A 17995-nucleotide genomic window follows, 5' to 3' on the forward strand; every position below is an offset into this window, starting at 1 on the left:
ACCACAGCATATGTTCCTACTTGACAGTATTATGTGATGGCAAGCTTGCTGCCTTGAAAGCTACAGAATAAGCCTAATGACAGAGTTCAGTGAAGTTATTAGGGATTATGGCTTCACCTTGGTTTTACCTGCAGCACTCTAGAATGGCTTATGCATGGAGTAAAACTGTTGTGCTTCAGGGTAATAAAAGTGTGAGCACTGGTAATAGCTTGAGTACGTTATTTGCAACATAATAGTTTTATATCATTGTTAACTTAAAATGGTTTAGACCTAAATTCTTAGCACTCTTATTTAACTTTTACATAATGTATCTTAATGCTCTCTAATTCTTTTCATATAATCCAAGGTTGAGGAAACAAATTCCATGAGAGAACTAGAGGATATTTAGCAGCCAGTCAGAAACCTGACTGGAATATTATTTGCATTTAAATATTGCAAATCATATACAATTGCAGCACAAGAGAATTCCTGAATTGCAGCATTTACACTTTGTAGCTTTTAGTCTTATTTCTGCAAACCATGAAAGGGGTGCAAGAAACGTATCAATGAAGCATGCCTTCATTTGTCTTCACTTTTAACACTAGGAAACACATAGGCACAATGTGTCATTTAGAGCTGAGTGGAATACTGGGTGCTTACTCTCCCGGGAGCCAGATATGGAAACGGAAACCTACATTGTGCCTGATTTTGGACATCCCACTTTCCATGAGCTGATATGAACTCCTCAGCAGTTTCTGGGCTTAACAAGGTGAGGCTCTTTCAATAGTTTCTTCGGGGCCTGTTCCACTTTGCATAGGAACCAGAGTCATTAAACACCTCTAAAAAGCAACTCACTAGGGTGTATCTAAACTGCTGATTAGGGCACTCACCTCTAGTTGCTGGGGTAATTGCTTATGTGAAGGGAAAAATATTGCTGACTGAGGTATCCTTCACTTAGTGGAGAAAGAACAAGGACCTGAGGCTCCCATAGCCCAGTTTCACAATCAGAATTTTATAGAGGGAATTATGGTGAGGAAAGATGTTAAATTGTTTGACCTCTAATGGAACCCATGTACCTTGGTGCAGTGTGCTGCAGGTGGAGGTAGCAGCATCCTCTGTGGTGTTGGTGGAACTCCAGTGCAGGCGGCCCCTAGGACACCAACTTACCAATCAGGTAGAAGCAGAAGGTCCTTGTGCCAGTGTCTCTTCTTTGGGTGACTCCTGCTATTCCTCTCTGCTGCACAGGATGAAATATTTCCGTTAGAGTCCAGCAGGATGCTCCAGGCTGGATGAAATTCTTCCTGCCTCTGCTTTCTTGTATTGATGGGGATAAAAGTAAAAAAAAAAAAAAAAAAAAAAAAAAAAGGAAAAAATAAAAAACCAGTCTTATTCTTTCACTTCCTGTATTCAGCTGAGAAATCAATTATTTGCATAGCCTCAGTATCAGGAGAGCGATCTTATATTACCATTTCCTATACTGAAGAGCTTATTGCTTATTATGACTACATAAGGGTTATTGTACTCAAAAGCAAAGGGATTACAAATATCTCAATGTCTTCTATAGCTGCTAGTAATTATTTTTGCTTCCAGCTATGTTACGACCATTAGAGTTCATGTTTGGGTTACAACATTCCTTGTGTGAATGTTTGCTTTTAATTAATGGAAGGGTGTGCTGAGCTTGGCCTTCTGCAATGTAGACCCTAAACACAGCAGAAATAACTTACAGTAATGGAAGAGCTCTGAAAAGCTCTTTCCTGTGAGAAGTGTGGCTGGAATTCCTTGACTAGCCAAAGACAAGAATGTTTGAGTCTCTTTTCTCTCAATCTTCCGCCCCCCCCCCCCCCCCCCCCCGCCCTTTGTCTTGGAGGCTATATTAATAGGGTAACTTTATTTTGCTCTGACTTGTGTCAAATGTCTGTATTTTTTCCACATCAGACTGCTAACAAGCAAGCAGTGGCATAGTTAAAATTCAGTGCAGATGATAGTAGCTGGAGACATGCTGAGGGTAAAAGGGCTGCAGCCGCTTCAGCTTGTTGTTCCATAACAAACTACAGAGCTTGAAACAGGACCAAATGTCCTGGCTCTTCTGCCCCACTGTGGAAATGCTCTCCTTCTCCCACCCCTCCTTTTCTCTGGGAATGAGAAAAACTCAATGTAATCTAAACATTTGCTGATATCATCTGTCAGAAATAATCCCTAAAAAAATATTAAGGGAGAGGGGAGGACAGCAAACTTCAAACCAGCATTTAGGCCACAAAGGCCAAAGGCATTTATGTTTGTTTCAAGATAGTCGAGACCAAAGTGGAGGTCTGGTATTTTGCTGGTGACCGCTGAAGAAGAGGGATTTGGCTGCTGGCAGAACATAAAGCAAAGCTGACAACAAAGCTTTCCTTTCATGCTATCCAAATGAACACATTTCTAATCTGAAATTCAAATACTTAACAACAGAGAGCCTGTGAGCTGGGCTTTGAATAGGAAATTGCTTCATGGTTTTAGCATAATGAATTAGGCAGTTAGAGTAAATCCATTTAGAAGGCACAGAATGCTTTCACATAGCCTTGTAAAAGCTAAAAAAAACCCTACTAATTTCCTAAATTTCTCATGACTTGCAAAAATGTCTAAATGTTCTGTGCAAATGTGTTTGTGCATGTTATGTTTGGCATATTGCAACCTTGTAGTTTGACTCTTCTCTTTTACAACACACTGATTATTTAGATAAGATTGTACCTTAATTAAATGCCATAAAGAACAGCCAGGACATTCTTTGAAAACCAGCACTCTCCCCAATAATGAGAGTACGTTAATTAGTGCAGACGCTCTGTTCTTGTCAATTAGTATGACACATTCTGGAGCTGCAGCATTAAGCTGAGAAAACGGCTGGGGTGGAGTCACACCAAGAAAATCAATAGAAGGATTTTCTGATCTGTTGGCTTTGTACTGTCAAGCAGCACCTTCAGTCTTGTGTTTTGGACAACACTGGATCCATTCTACGCAGCAGCCTTCTAACCCTTCAAGGGGACCAAACAGAGGCAGTGTCACAGGTAGCATAAGAAGATGCTGTAACAGGAAGCAGAGTGAGGAGCTGCTGTTTCTTTTGTGCATATGCCTGACCTTGGAAATCATTTGTCAGGCCCCCTGGGAATGTGATTTTCCTTTCTTCTGTGCTTTGCTTAAGTACAGAATTGCAAATAGTACCACTTGGAAAGCCAAGGTTAAATGCATGCCAGTCATGTTTGTGAAAGGGGTTTTTTTCTTTGTTTGTTTTGTGATAGCTCTCAGTGTTTTGCTAATATTTCAGAGGAAATGTTCAAGTCCTTGCTTTTTGAGATTTGCTGCTGCAGTGGCTAAACCCAACAACATGCATGGGGGATATAAGCAACAGCATAATGGCTATTCAACAAATGTGTGCAAACAGTTAATAAGGCATGACATTCTTGCATTGAGAAATTTACTATCACAGCAGTAACACTTTTTTCCCCCCCCCCCCCCCCCCCCCCCCCTCCACCATGGAAACAAACTGAGCAAATACACAGATTTTATTTTAAGATATAATTTTAAACTTTGCCATCACAGACACCACAGTAAGATGAAATAGTTCTTTGGGTTGACATAATGACAAAAGAATTATGATGGATTACTTTACAAATAACTTTTAATTATTAATGAGTGTCAAGCATCTAATTAATGTTTACAGTTAGAATGTAAAGGAAATCTGTCCTCACTTTCTCACAGCTGCTAAAATATGAATAGGTCTTCTTAGGTCCTTGGAGATGCATACTAAATATATGTATACAAGCATCTGAATGTATGCATGATGAATTAAACTGAGAAATAGTGATATTTAAATGTAATAAAACTATACTGATTTGGAATGATAATTATCACCAGCAGCACAATATAAATATTTAAACCTACTGTACCTATGCACTAGTCACAAAGGCAGCAGGCTGAATTTAAATTCTGAATGACACCTCTAGCAAAATAAGGGAATGTGGGAAGAAGGCATCTTCAAATAATTAATACGGAAGAAAAATTTTAGACTGCATTGTAGACTTGTCCTTGGTGCCAATGTGAACAATAGGTTTCCATATCAGAACGTTATGCATACAAGGATGCCATAAACATCAAGAAATGCAGCTAAGATCTGCCCCACTGCAAGGTATTCTATACTTTAAGAGAAATATTCATTTTTTTTTTTTATTTAGAAATTAGATGAGAAGGAAATAGCTTTTTTTTCCCCTTATCCAGGGCGTATATTTCACACAGTACTGTACACTGTGAAGGTGAATATATATTTGTAAACACAAATTGAAGAAAGATGTCCAAAATAATTATTGTTAAAATGTAAAGATATTCATGTAATGACAGGGTAAATCTGGGGTTTTGCCCGTTTTGACCAAGTGCCTTTTTTTGGTGATTTTTTGCTCACACCAAAATCTCATTGAAATTTATGAAATTATTTGATAGGCAAGGGGAATTTTGCCTGCCTATCAACTTTGGGATTAAATCCAGACCTTGATACCACATAAAGCTCACTTAGAACAGAAGGAATTTAAAGGTGGACTAAAATGTGATAAAGTACCACACATTAGGCATTAGCCTCACAACAGCTTTGTAGTCCTCTTGAGTGTCCTGCTCCTTCTTCCAACAATCACCAAATCTCCCTGTTACCCTGGTGTGCAACCAAATCACTCTATTCAGCCAGGCTGGCTTTCTTCTGCACTGATTCATCTTTCAGCACACAGGGAAGGCCTATTCCTTGCCTTTAAGACTTCCTTCCTGAAGAATGTCCAGCCTTCCTGGGCTCCTTCGCTCTTCAGGACTGCAATCTGTTCTCTGAACAAGAGTTGATGGTTAAGTACTATCGCAGAAAGAAGTAATAAGATAAACCAGCCACATTTAATGATTGCTTTTAGAAAATAATGACTGATCTCCAACATCTTAATGTTAGATTCTTGGTCAGCTTTTAATTAGTAGAAGCTATTTAAATTATAACAGATGTCCATGATAATTGAAGCTTATCAGTGATGACCAGGAAATCAAAGGATTTGCAGTGCTTTCTAAAGCAAAACATAGTTTCTGCCTCCAGAATATTTCACTTCTTGTGTTACAGAGGGAGCTCTTTAACACAACATCTGCAACTGAGAGGAATTCATTGTGGCTAAATGTGGTGCCTTAGGCCCCTTCAAAATTACATGATCTCTTTATACAAAAGATAATGTGCTATCCTTCATGAATATAAGCTACAATATGTCATCTCAGGTCACTCATCTCATGTTACAGGTAAGACAGAATTGCACCATATCCATCTATAAATATAAAACATGCAAAAAATTTCATTACTAAACTCTCAGTGCTAAATTTTCTTTGTGAAGCGATGTCTCTAAACCAAAGAAACAGACGTGTTTTCTGTAAGCTGACTACAGTGACTTTTAGTGTTGCAATGTGAAGACTTTTGGCATGAATATGTGCTAGAATGAGTTGTGGATAAAAGTTTAAAAATATCATAACATGATTTAACACACACACACACACACACATACAATGTCTTAGAAGCAAATGCTCTGAAACCATCTCAAACAGGAAATAAAAAGATAATCTGTCATACCAAAGATTCAGAACAGAGGAGGGATTTGTATTGCAATGACCAGATTTCTTCTTTTCCTTGACCCTATCTGTATCAAAATATATTTGATCTAATTTATTCTCCTGATACCCACAAATGCACCCTCCTGTTAACCTTAAATTCTCTTAAGTTGCATTCAGATTTCAGAATTGCTAGACAGGAAAGCAGGCTCCTTAAAGGCAAGCTACCTGTGAGTGAAATATTAGTGGAGTTAAAATGGACTTTGATTACATTAAGGTACTGAAGCAGGTTGAAATGAGATTCAATAAAACAACTTTTTCAGCAAATTCAGTGCAGTGATGACCCAGTGCATTCCCCAACTGATTAATTTGTTGAAGAGAACACTCTTACTGTCTGCTAATTGTCAGATATGTCTAATTGCTTGGAAATCAAATACTTTCTGTAGCAGAGAAAGATTCAGGAAATGCTATTAGATAATTAAAGCATAAAGGTTATGCACAAATGTCAAATCAATAAGGACAGTAAACATGCTTTATCAACCATGCCAAGTACATTTTTTTCAACTGCAAAATGTAAATAGGTTTAGAATAGAGCACTCTGGTGGAATGATGGATAGGATAGTTGTAACAGTTTAATTAACTCCAGTTTCCTTCATGTTAAAGGTTTCTTCAGTCCACTGGCTTATGTAACAAACCCTCTTAGGATTTCATTAACTGTTGCTCAATATCTAGTGCAGAATGCTGTCTTAAAGGGTTACATTTTGCCCTTTCCTTCTGTTGAGCTAAAATTAATATCAAAATATTATTTCTATTTTCTCTGCAAATATCTCAGTACTTTAAAGTATCAGATAAGGATGTTGGTGTTTTGCCTTTTATTGTCATGAAATAAATGGCAAGAATCTCTAACAATGAAACATAAATGTTTCTTTAACTTCACATAATTGGTTCCATATTAAGAAGCTATTGTGCTGGTTCAATGATTGTTTGATGTAACTTTGGCTCAAAGTTAAATTTAACTCTGTTATTTCAATATTTTTTTTTTCCACATGAATTTGGGTGCTTTGTGGTTGACAGCAGGAAGGAAAATAGGGTTGGTTTTTTTGTTTGGTTTGTTTTTTTCCTTGTTTGTTTGTGTATTTTTCAGCACAGAATATGTGATTAAAAGAGTATCTACACATGGAGCTGCAATAAAATTGAGCCTTTCTTTATTTATCACACCACACAGAATATTTTTATTTAGAACTTTTTGGCTGCTAAAAGATATTCACATGTCTTCTTTTAAATTAATAAACTATTCCATTCTGAAAGCAAGGATTGTGAAGGCAGGACAACCTTTTCTAACTATGCCTACTGAAGATGCAATTTTTATTTCTATAGAAAGAAAAACATAAATCAGCTTGTACTCAGCTTGCCTTCAGGTAATTAAATTTATTGTTAGCAAATAAGGGGGTTATTTAACCTTTAGCCCTGACAGAATAGGTTTATCTTAATTTCAGAATTGAGAAAACCTTTTTATTCAAAACAAGGTGCTGTCCAGTTTTTTTCATGCTATGCCACATGAAAACATTACATGTACTTTCAGTTAATAAAGACCTATTGCTTACAGAAGCAGGCTTTAACAATGCTCATTAACATCATTTTCTAATGTTCCTCTGGGAAATGTTATCAAGCTCCCTTTTAAGGACTTAATTCATTTAAATGATGAACTGCTGACCTACCTTGTAGATAGGACATTATGAGCAAGTATATTTTGATTCTATAATGACATTTTGGTTTAAGATTAATACATGACAACTGCATTTTGTATGCCTTGGAAATTACTCTCAAAACCATCTACTGTCAGTGCATTTAAAAACTAGTCTCTTAAGATGCTTAGTGTCTCCAGACTGAGTCAGACATGCGTGACTATCCTTATAAACAATGATTTAGAGGAAGAAATTCAGTGCTCAAGATTTTCTACTTCCATTTCTCAATAATTTTGTGCTTTCCTTGCCCTCTGCTGTGTTATCAGTCATCTGTGTCCCAGGGGAAATACTACAGTCTTGAAGTTAAATTAAGGTTCTATCTCCAGTGATTGTCTTCAGAAAACCTTGTACATTTCCAAACAAATCTTATCTGCATTGATGTAGCTTTAAATGCCAAGGGACAACAGGGACAACTTTCTTCCTTGTTGACATGAGTGCAAAGATTAATATTGGATAGTGTTTGAAAGGGAGAAAAAGTAACTGAGCTTAAAAATAAATTGTAAATATATTAACTTGTTAAGCAGAACTCTGCTCTGAGGTAGAGATTAGTTTGGGAAAAAATAATCTGGCCTTCAGCTGTTACCTGAGAGAAAAATAATGGTGGACTCAGAAAGGACTGTTACTACACCTCTCATCTTTGGTTTTACTAATTAAAAAATTAAACCTTTTTGTGTGCTACGTGTGTGACACCCTGATACTTATTTCTTAATATAACTCAAGAAGGTCTCTGGCTCAAAAGATGGTGTTATTTGGGTTTATCAAACAAAAGCAGCACAAAATAATAAACTAATTCAGTTAAAGGGCTTTTCCCTGCTGCTCTGAGATAATGTGACAGAAAATTAGGCACTTATTAGTTGTATGCTTTTGTATGCACTGAATGGTATGGCCTAAGTGTTAGGTCATTACTGAGGTGAACAACAATGGGGTAACCATAGGCTAGTAGGAGTGCCCTTCAGGGATTCTGCTCCACATGCCCGTAAGGACAGGGTTTCGATGTAGGACAGAGCTTTCTGGAAAGCTTGCGCCATTCCAGGGACAAGCTTCTGCAACTGCTTCTGTTTGACTTGCTCCTCTCTCTACACCATGCCAAAGCTGCCACATTAAGAATCATAGAATTGTAGATTTGTTTCTGCTGGCTGGAAAATGGGCATAAGGGTGGCCCCTTCCCAGCCATCACTGTGGGTTAACAGGGAATGTCATGGATGGACCCTGAGGGAACAGTGCAATTTATTTTAACAAAGGACTTAATTGTTTTGTGAAAGTTAAGAACAGAATTACAAGGTTTCAGTTCAAGAATCAAATCCAAAATCTATGTCTGCTGACCTGCAAGATGAGTTTGAAACTGGGCTTGATACAATCCCACATTTTGACTAAATGTTAAGTTGTGTTTATTTTTAAAATAAAAATTTACCTCCTTCACGAGCTAAAAGAAATCACAGAATAACAGAATAATTGAGGTTGGCAGGGGCCTGTGGATCCATCAAGCCATTTTCCCAGGACAATGTCCAGACAGCTTTGAAAATGTCCAAGCATGGAGATACCATAACCATCCTGGGTAAACAGCCAGTGCTCAGTCATCCTCATAGTGAATGTTCCTTGATATGCAGGTGAAGCCTTCTGTGTTTCAGCATGCCCTCACTGCCTCTACTCCCATCTTTGGATACTACTGTAAAGAGTCTGGCTCTGTTCTTCTCGCACCTTCCCCAGTCTTCTCTTCTCCAGGCTGAGCAATTCCAATCCCCTTAGCCTTTCTTCACAGGAGAGATATTCCAGTCCCTACATCATCCTTGTGTCCCTTTGCTGGAGTATTTCCAGTGCGTTCACAACTCTTTTGTAGTTTTGTAGGGAGCCCAGTGCTAAACACAGCACTCTTGCTGTGGCCTAACAAGTACTAATGCAACCCAGGATACTATTGGATTTCTTTGCAGCAAGGGCACATTGATGGCTTGTATTCATTTTAGAGTACATCAGAATGCTCAGATCAGTTTCTGCTAAGATGATTTCCAGACAGGTGGCCTACCAGTGCATACATCAGTGCATGGGGTTGTTCTTCCCTAGATGCAAGATTTTGCACTTCTTCTTGTTGAACTCCATGACTTTCCTGTCCTCCTAGTTTTCCAGTCTATTTAGGTTCCTCTGATTGGCAGCTCAACCCTCTGTCATACCAGGCACTCTACCACATGCCTAGTTTTATGTCAACTTTTTGTGGGAGCACTTTACCCCATCACCTGGATCATTAATGACAATGGTAAAAAGGAACAGACCCAGATTTGAGTCTTTGGGCACTCTGAAATATTGACCTCCAACAAAGCTGTAAAGCATCCTCTTGGGTCATCTGCTCCTCTATCCCAAACTTCAACAGCTTCTCTATAGGGATCTTAGAGAAATCTAGGTAGACAGTATCCATTTATCTACCTGCATCTATTAGTTAATTTCACTGTAGAATTTATCAAGTTGATCAAGCTTGACTTCCCCTTGATGAAGCCATGACTACTACCACACATGATTTTCTTCTTCATATGCCTGGAAATAATTTCCAGGATTAGCTGTTCCACCACCTTTCCAGGTACCACAGTGAGGCTGACTGGTCTGTAATTACCTGGGTATTCTTTCTTACCCTCCTGAAGACAGGAATAATATCTGCTTTCCCACAGTCTTTGGACACTTGTTCCACTTGCCATGATCAATCAAATTGTGAGTGGCCTCACAACAACATCTGAGAGCTCCTTCAGAACTTGTGGATGCATCCCATCAGGACATGTGGTCTTATAAATGGTGAGTTTGCTAACATACTCTCTGACCTGATCCTCTTTCATTAAGGGTACATCTTTCTTAATTTGTAAATGATAAATAGTAAAAATTTGCAATTTTTGTTGTGTTGCTTGTTTTATGGGCTTTTGCTTGTTTTTGTTTTGTTTTGTTTTGTTTTTTATTTGGTTGATTAGTCTGTGGTGGTTTTTTGTTGTTCTTTGTTTTTGTTTTGTTGGTGTTGGTTTTGGTCTTGTTTTAAGCAGGAAGGAATTGTTATTCCCCTCCATGTACTTCTTGCTATGTTTCTACATTGTGGAATTTAGTTTGTAAATGTTTGACATTTTCAAAATTAATTGTAACAATGTCTTTTTGTCCAGGTGAAAGCTTACCTTTAAGAGTAAATTTTTGTAAAGGAAGTAAGGAGTATTTTTGATAATGGCTAGTGTTTCTTTCAGTTATCTGACAGATGTGGGCTTTAGAGGTGGGAGAAAAAGGTGTGGGCATGTAGGGATTTGAAAGAGAAGTTTCTAAAGAGTCACTGTATCTGTATTGGCTACTTTATGTCCTCATCTATTCTGCTGTTGTATAAATTACAGCTGTCTTTACAGTACCACTTTATCAGGGCAAATGATATTATTTTCCCTGTTACCATCTTTTTCTCACTATTTAATGTTGGTCATGTAATATACTAGGAATCTTGTCACTAAAGAATTTACTGTGGAAATTCCTGTTGAGGCTGCATTTGCACCAGACCTGATTATTATTTTTTTTTCTTCCTATGTGTGGGAAGTAATAGCTATTTTTTCTCCCAGCAAAATAATCAAAATGATCTGTGCTGCTGTGTTTGAATAGAGTCTCAGATCAATGACTACATTTAACAGGGAAAAAAAAGCACATTTGAATAGAAATTGCATATGAATACTTTAACATATGTTACACACATTTTCCTTTTTATGATCATACTGTCAACTTCCAGTAAATGATAGCAGAAGCTGGGGCATGACAAGCTATGCTTTTGCTGGAGAAATTAGTGCTGCTGAGCCAGGTTACTACTTTACTGGAATTAACTTCTACTATTGTGTCCTTGTCTTTTAACAGAGGTGATTGCAAACCTGACTGCCCAGTTCCAACAGAGCACATGTGCTGGGGAAATAGGCTCAATCAGGAGACCAAAATGTACAGAAAAGTATCATGCTTTTTTCAATAAATGGGAATTTTAAAAAATAACAATTATCTGTTATTTTTATGCAAACCAAACACTGCTCTCTCTTTTTTTTTTTTTTTTTTTCCCTTTTTTGTTTGGTTTGGTTTGGTTTGGTTTGGACAAGAACTTGTAACACAGTGTCTGACAGCGCTACCAGGTGCCCCCTGCAATAGCAATGTATTCAAACAGATGTTCTTAATTGAAGTGATCCATCTCAATCAGCTAGGCTGAACAATGAAAAGATGTGCCATGAAATGATGTGGTGAAAATTCCTCAGCCATTTTCCCCTCTATGCTTGCATTTTCTCAATGCTATGCAAGCTAGAGTGTATTTTTATTTTATCAGTTAATAATTTATCCGTTCATGGGACCAAAACACAGGAGTATTTGTTAACATAATGCACATTCTTAGAAAAATTAGTAAAACTTTCTCAAGATAAATTTATTCTGATGTTATTCTGACATTAAGTTACACTACATGAATTCTTATGAGATGTCCTTTGCATAACACTATCTCTGTTATATTTTATATTACCATCTGTATTATAACAATAGCAGTAAATAATGATAAAACACATTTACTGCACAACAATTATTTATTTAATAACAATAACAATTTTCTTTTTCCTTGACTTTTGATAAAGGATTCATATGAAGCCACCTAGCTCTTTGCTATTTTCTGAGGTTCTCACAGGTTTTCTGGCTAATCCCGTTAGATGGGAATAGAATAGAATAGAATAGAACAGACCAGGTTGGAAGAGACCTGCAAGATCATCGTGTCCAACCTATCATCCAACACCACCTAATCAACTAAACCATGCAACCAAGCATCCTGTCAAGCCTCGTCCTGAACACCCCCAGCAACGGCGACCCCACCACCTCCGCGGGCAGCCCATTCCAATGGGCAATCACTCTCTCTGGGTAGAACTTCCTCCCAACATCCAGCCTAAACGTCCCATGGTGCAGCCTGAGACTCTGTCCTCTTGTTCTGGTACTGGTTGCATGGGAGAAAAGACCAGCCTCTGCCTGACTACAACCCCGCTTCAGGTAGTTGTAGACAGCAATAAGGTCACCCCTGAGTCTCCTCTTCTCCAGGCTAATCAACCCCAGCTCCCTCAGCCTCTCCTCATAGGGCTTGTGTTCCAAACCCCTCACCAACTTTGTTGCCCTTCTCTGGACACGCTCTAGCAAGGTTGTGGCAGATGAAGCTGCCCCAAGAAAGACCTGACAACAACCAGGTAAAGCCTTGCCAAAACACGTTAAAGAAGAGTGCTCTTTGTGTGCTTTTCAGAAGAACATTTGCTATGCCTCTGTCCAACTTGTTGCTTTTGCTTGCTCTCAACAGTAAAACAAACTGCAATTGGCAGTGCTGTTTGTGAAGCTGTAGGTGTTAGAGAGTGAATGTATCCACCCATCTCCATGTGAAGTGTACTGCTCTGTTTACACTTGTTGCACAACTTTTATCTGGGTCTGACAGAACTTTTATCTGGGTCATATTCACCTGAGGAAAATGTGTGGTGCCAGAGCATCACTCAAAAACATGGTAGTCAAATTTTGGCTGGGAATGAGGTGTGTTCTGTTCTGTGCCTGCCTATGGAGTTCTTTTCCAGAGAGAGTGTGTAACAGATTGGTTGGGGTTTGGGTTTTTGTTGTTGTTGTTGTGTTTTGGTTTGCTTTGTTTTTTTTCTTCCCACCCCCACCCCATCAACTCAGTGAATTTTAAAAGAAAACCAACACCCTATCCATTTTGAGATTTTCTAAGTACTGGGAATAGATTCTGTGGTCCTGCTGCAGAACTGTATGTCTTCAGTAACTAGTGGCTTTGGCTGGGAGAACTGCTCCAAGATTTGGCCTGAGATTTTTCTGTGAAGGAACAATGCATGTTGTCTGACAGATGTAACAGTGACTGGCCTCCATCTACAATATAATTCTCATAAAAGGTTTTTAATTTTTCTTTCAATTTGCCAAGGAAATTTGCTTTTAAAACCCCATATGTACAATGCCTTCCAAGGATACATTTTATGTGATTATTTTCTGCTACTTGTTTTTACTGAAGTATAAACTAAATTAATATTTTTGACACCAGACTCACGTAACGTCTTTCTACTTGCAAGTGTTTGAGAAATCAATGCTGATTGAGGAAAATAATTCTAGGTTCCTTGTTGTGGTCGTTTAGGCTGGGTGCCAGCCCAGATGCCACTGCACAGACCACACCTGGGAGGTCCCAAAGGGTTCCAGCCCACTGGGTGGTCACAGCAAACTGGGTTACTTTACCCACAATCCTTTGGTCCTCTATAAAACATCTGCATGGGGTCTTCACTTCCTCTTTCATTCCCTGCTACTGCCTAGGTAAAATGGCGTGAGCCCCCTCCCTTGGGCCTCCCCAGGCCCAAGGCTGGGTTGGGGGGGAGGGGGGAGAAAGAGCCCTCGGGGGTTTGGGTGTACCCCCAGGTGCGGGTGGGACATTCTTGGGTATGTTTTGGGGTTTCTTTCATCACTGTGTTTCTGGTTTTCTGTACACACTCACTGTTTTCTATTCAAACTTTCCGTCACTTTTGCAATCCGTTTGTCTGAGTCGTTATTTCTGCCCATGGTGGGGAGGGGGTCTGCCCCAACCCATTACACTTGTGATTTTAGATTGCATTTTATAAAGTTGTCATAAAAATACTGCATCTCAGAGATTTTGCCATGATGATTATGACTGTCACGGAACAAATGGATGTCTATGCGTGACAAAAAGATTTCTGAAGGCAGGAAATGCCTTTCAAATAATAATTTTTGGTGACTAGTGGCCTACTGAAGTTCATTTGTCATTATATTCTGATTCTAAATTTACCCTGACAAGAAGTAAAAATCTGATTTTTTAGAATTCTGGAAGACCATCATTGACCCAACAATAAACTGTGACGAATATTTGGTGTAATTGTGTTAATGCAGAAAAATATTAACTACCAAACTTGAATGAAGCTGTGATTGTGAAGTAATTTAAAAAGACATAGGGTTATTTCCAAGTCACCTCACACATTTGGAAAAGGAAAGGTTAACAAATTATTATAATTAGTATCTTCCTTTTTGTCACATTTGCATTTTCAGCTATGAATAGTTTGCTAATTCCACATAAGTTACAGCTTCAAAGCAATTGCTATGTGAGTAATTTCTGTGCCTGAAGAAACTGAAACAAGACTGTCAGGGATTTTAGTGATGTGAAATCACATCCATATTATGTCAGGGATACTATAACTGACTATTTCAATTTGAAGGTCACTACTTTAAGAATAATTTAACCAGACACATTCTAGCAAATGGTATTAGAATGTGCCATGCACATTGATCTTTGAGCTGTGTTTATCAAATGTTAAGGAAGAAACGTACCCAAATACTGCTTGGCTCATGCAGAAAATGGAGATATTCCAAATATGTATTAATCAAACAGATAAGGCAGCTCTGCCAATGAAATCAGTTTGAATTAAATAATTTAGATTATATTATGGTCTTAAGGTAGAAGGATAAAACTGTGCCTATGTCTCTCTAGGGTCTTCGTTTTGCTTGTTGAAGATTTGTATGGATCTGATGGGTTAACTTTTTCAGTCATTGCACAAAATACAGTTTTGTTTGTGTAGATGAATAGCATGTCCACTTTTTCATATTCAGATCATAAAAACTATGACTCTGTTGTTCTTTCTCAGACAGTGACCAATAAGTAACGGCTTTTCTGTGTTTTGAAAGAAGCAGTCATTGTTTGGATTATTTGTGCTCTTTAGCTGTTCAGTATGAAAGCTTGCTTTTTTTTTTTTTTTTTAAATCTTTCAACTTATTGCTTAAACAAATATTTTTATCATAGATAAATTACTATTTAAACTGCTTCTATCCCCTATTCTCCTGGTTTTATCTCTGTTGAAGGAAAAATTTTAACAAGATACATGAGGATGGCTGTCCAGAGCCAAATGAAAATGGAGAATTACTACTACTTTACTCTGAGATAGGTTTCCATTCTCTCTAGTATTTATGTGTAACTCTTAATATTCTGTTGACCAGAAATTTTTGTTCTCTGTTTAGAAGCTACAACAGTGTTACAATATTTATCTGCAGTGAAGATTATCTAGGGAGCTCTGAATAAGACCAGATACTGCTTTGTGTGGCTTCTCCGTAAGTTGTTAAAAGGACTGTGAAGAGTAAATCACTCAGTGACATTGAGATTCTTTCCTCTGCATAGCAAAACATTCTGCAACTCTTCACAGACCTCTCATTCTGCCTCTTCTCTTTCCTGTCCTCCCCACTATTCACAATGTAACTTTTAACTACTGAAGCCTTCCATGTAAGATTTTCAGGTGTCTAATTAGATTATATCCAAGAACATAATACATGTTGACTCAATTAAAAGTTTGAGAAAATTGCTTTTTGTGTTTTTCCTCAGACAAATTGTATGTGCCTGTTGCTACTTGAGTGGCATCTTCAGGTTTTGATGTGGTATATAAGAGTACTTTGCATATACATACAATCGGTCCTGTTATGCTCCAGCTTGTAGAGGATGAGAAGTAAGTTCAAGCTACTCCTGATATGAAGGGTTTAAAAGCAAAATACTAGTTTTGTTTGTTTATTTACTTACTAGATGGCTTGCATATCGTGTTAAATGTTGAGGACTAAATTTCTTTTGGAAACAAGAATGCCAACATATAAGCAGCAAAGCAAGACAAAGCTCTGTATCAAGAATATAGTGTATACCATTCATACTGAGATTTTAGGACTTTTTGATGTGAAAACATTAACCTCTGGTAATGCTCCACTTTGTGTTTAACATTGATCTTTATCAATGGAGAGCAGAGCTGAAGTTATTAACTGAAAAACAGAAAATTAACCTGTGCTAACAAATGACTTAAATTTAGCAGCTTCTGTCCTTGGGGCTATATCAAGCATCATGCACTAATACTTCTGACCCTGTGACTATGGATTCCTAAATGTGAGTATGAAGTTTCAGAGACCAGTTATCAACAGCAAATATCAAAAGCTTGTTGCTCTCCTTGTCAGTATGCAGAATGAGTTATTTTTGTTCAAACACTTTGGACACAGTAAGTAGCTGAGATGATGCATTTTCAAATCAAATCCAAATAAAATACAATAAAATAAATAAATATATTGATCTTAAACAAACAAACAAAACCAACCAACCAACCAAACCCACAAACAACAACAACAAAACAACCCAAAATCTTACATCTCTCTATTTGGATGGGGAAGAATTCACTTTACCTTAAACTCAAAATTTAAGTTTTTTCTAGAGCTTTCTTTTAATGACAACTCACTATGATGTCCTTAAAATCCTTATTTTTCAGAGACATACTTGAATTGCACTGGAGATGATTAGAACTCTTCTTGTGAAAATTACCTTCTTTGGAAATTTCCATATTTCTGTAAAACAGAAATGTTTTCTAACAACATCCACTCTGGAATGACAGGTAAACCTTTATTTGAGTTGTCAACTGTTTTGGGTGTTTATGTTCCCATGTTCAAGCAGAATTCATCATCTAAAATTTTTAGGATCAGGTGCCTGTCTGAAACACCTATTTCTGCCATTTGACTCCTCCCTTGTAATCTGATAGGCCTTGAAAAGCCTATAGGACTGCAAGCCTGCTGCTTAGGGAAAATGCAATAGCGTAAGTCAGGAAAAGACTCCAAGTGACTTGGCAAAGATTCAGAACAGGTCCCCTGACAGCTGATCTACTAATATCAAATAAACTAGCTCATTCCCAGTGTTGGCTGAGAGTGATGCACTCCCAGCAGCTGGGAGCATAGTACAACTGTGACCTGAGGAGGACCTTCAAGTGCTAGGACAAGTGGCAATGGATATAAACTACAACACAGGAAGTTCCACCTCAACATGTGGAGCAACTTCTTCACTGTGATGGTCACAGAGCACTGGAACAGGCTCCCCAGAAAGGCTGTGGACTTTCCTTCTCTGGAGACTTTCAAGACCCATCAGCATGCATTTCTGCTAACATACCTGTGGTAAAAGGTAACATACCTGTGATTGATTCTATGATCCTGCTCTGTCAGGAGAATTGGACTCGATGATCTCTGGGGGTCACTTCCAATCCATAACATCCTGTGATCCTGTGATCCTTGTAAGCTCTGACCAGATGATTTCTGGTGGTTTTGGTTTTTTTGTTTGCTTCATTTTGTTTTTTGTTTTGGTTTTTTTTTTTTTTTTGTTTTTTTTTGTTTTGTTTTGTTTTGTTTTGTTTTGTTTTCCACTTGAGGAAAGCAGGTTTTTCTGTACTGAAAGTGCTGCTAGTCATCCTGTTTCTGCAAATGGGAAAATCTGCCTAATGGTGCTATGGCAAATATGTATGTGTTATTCAGTTTATATTAAGTAATGGGTCATTTATGTTAAATGAGAGCAGATGAGTAATGCTTTTAGTGATTTTAATGGATACCAGGAAAATATTTCAAAGAGTGCATTCATTTGACTGTTTTGCTCTTTAATTTCTTCAATTTCAAGTGGGCCTCCTATGACATAGGGGAAAAAAAGTCACAGTTACAAACTCTGAGCTATGAAAAATTGACTGTGAACTTGTGTTGGCTAATTGAGGCAAGTAAAGAGCTGTTTAGATGTTATGGCTAATAAGGAAACTATTTTAAGGCAACATGGCAAACCAATGCAAAACCATTTCAATAAGAGGTATTTACATTGCTGTACTTAGAGTGAACAAACTAGACTGATGTAATGTCCCTGT

This window comes from Dryobates pubescens, chromosome Z, assembly GCF_014839835.1.
Source record: "Dryobates pubescens isolate bDryPub1 chromosome Z, bDryPub1.pri, whole genome shotgun sequence".
Taxonomy (NCBI): Eukaryota; Metazoa; Chordata; class Aves; order Piciformes; family Picidae; genus Dryobates; species Dryobates pubescens.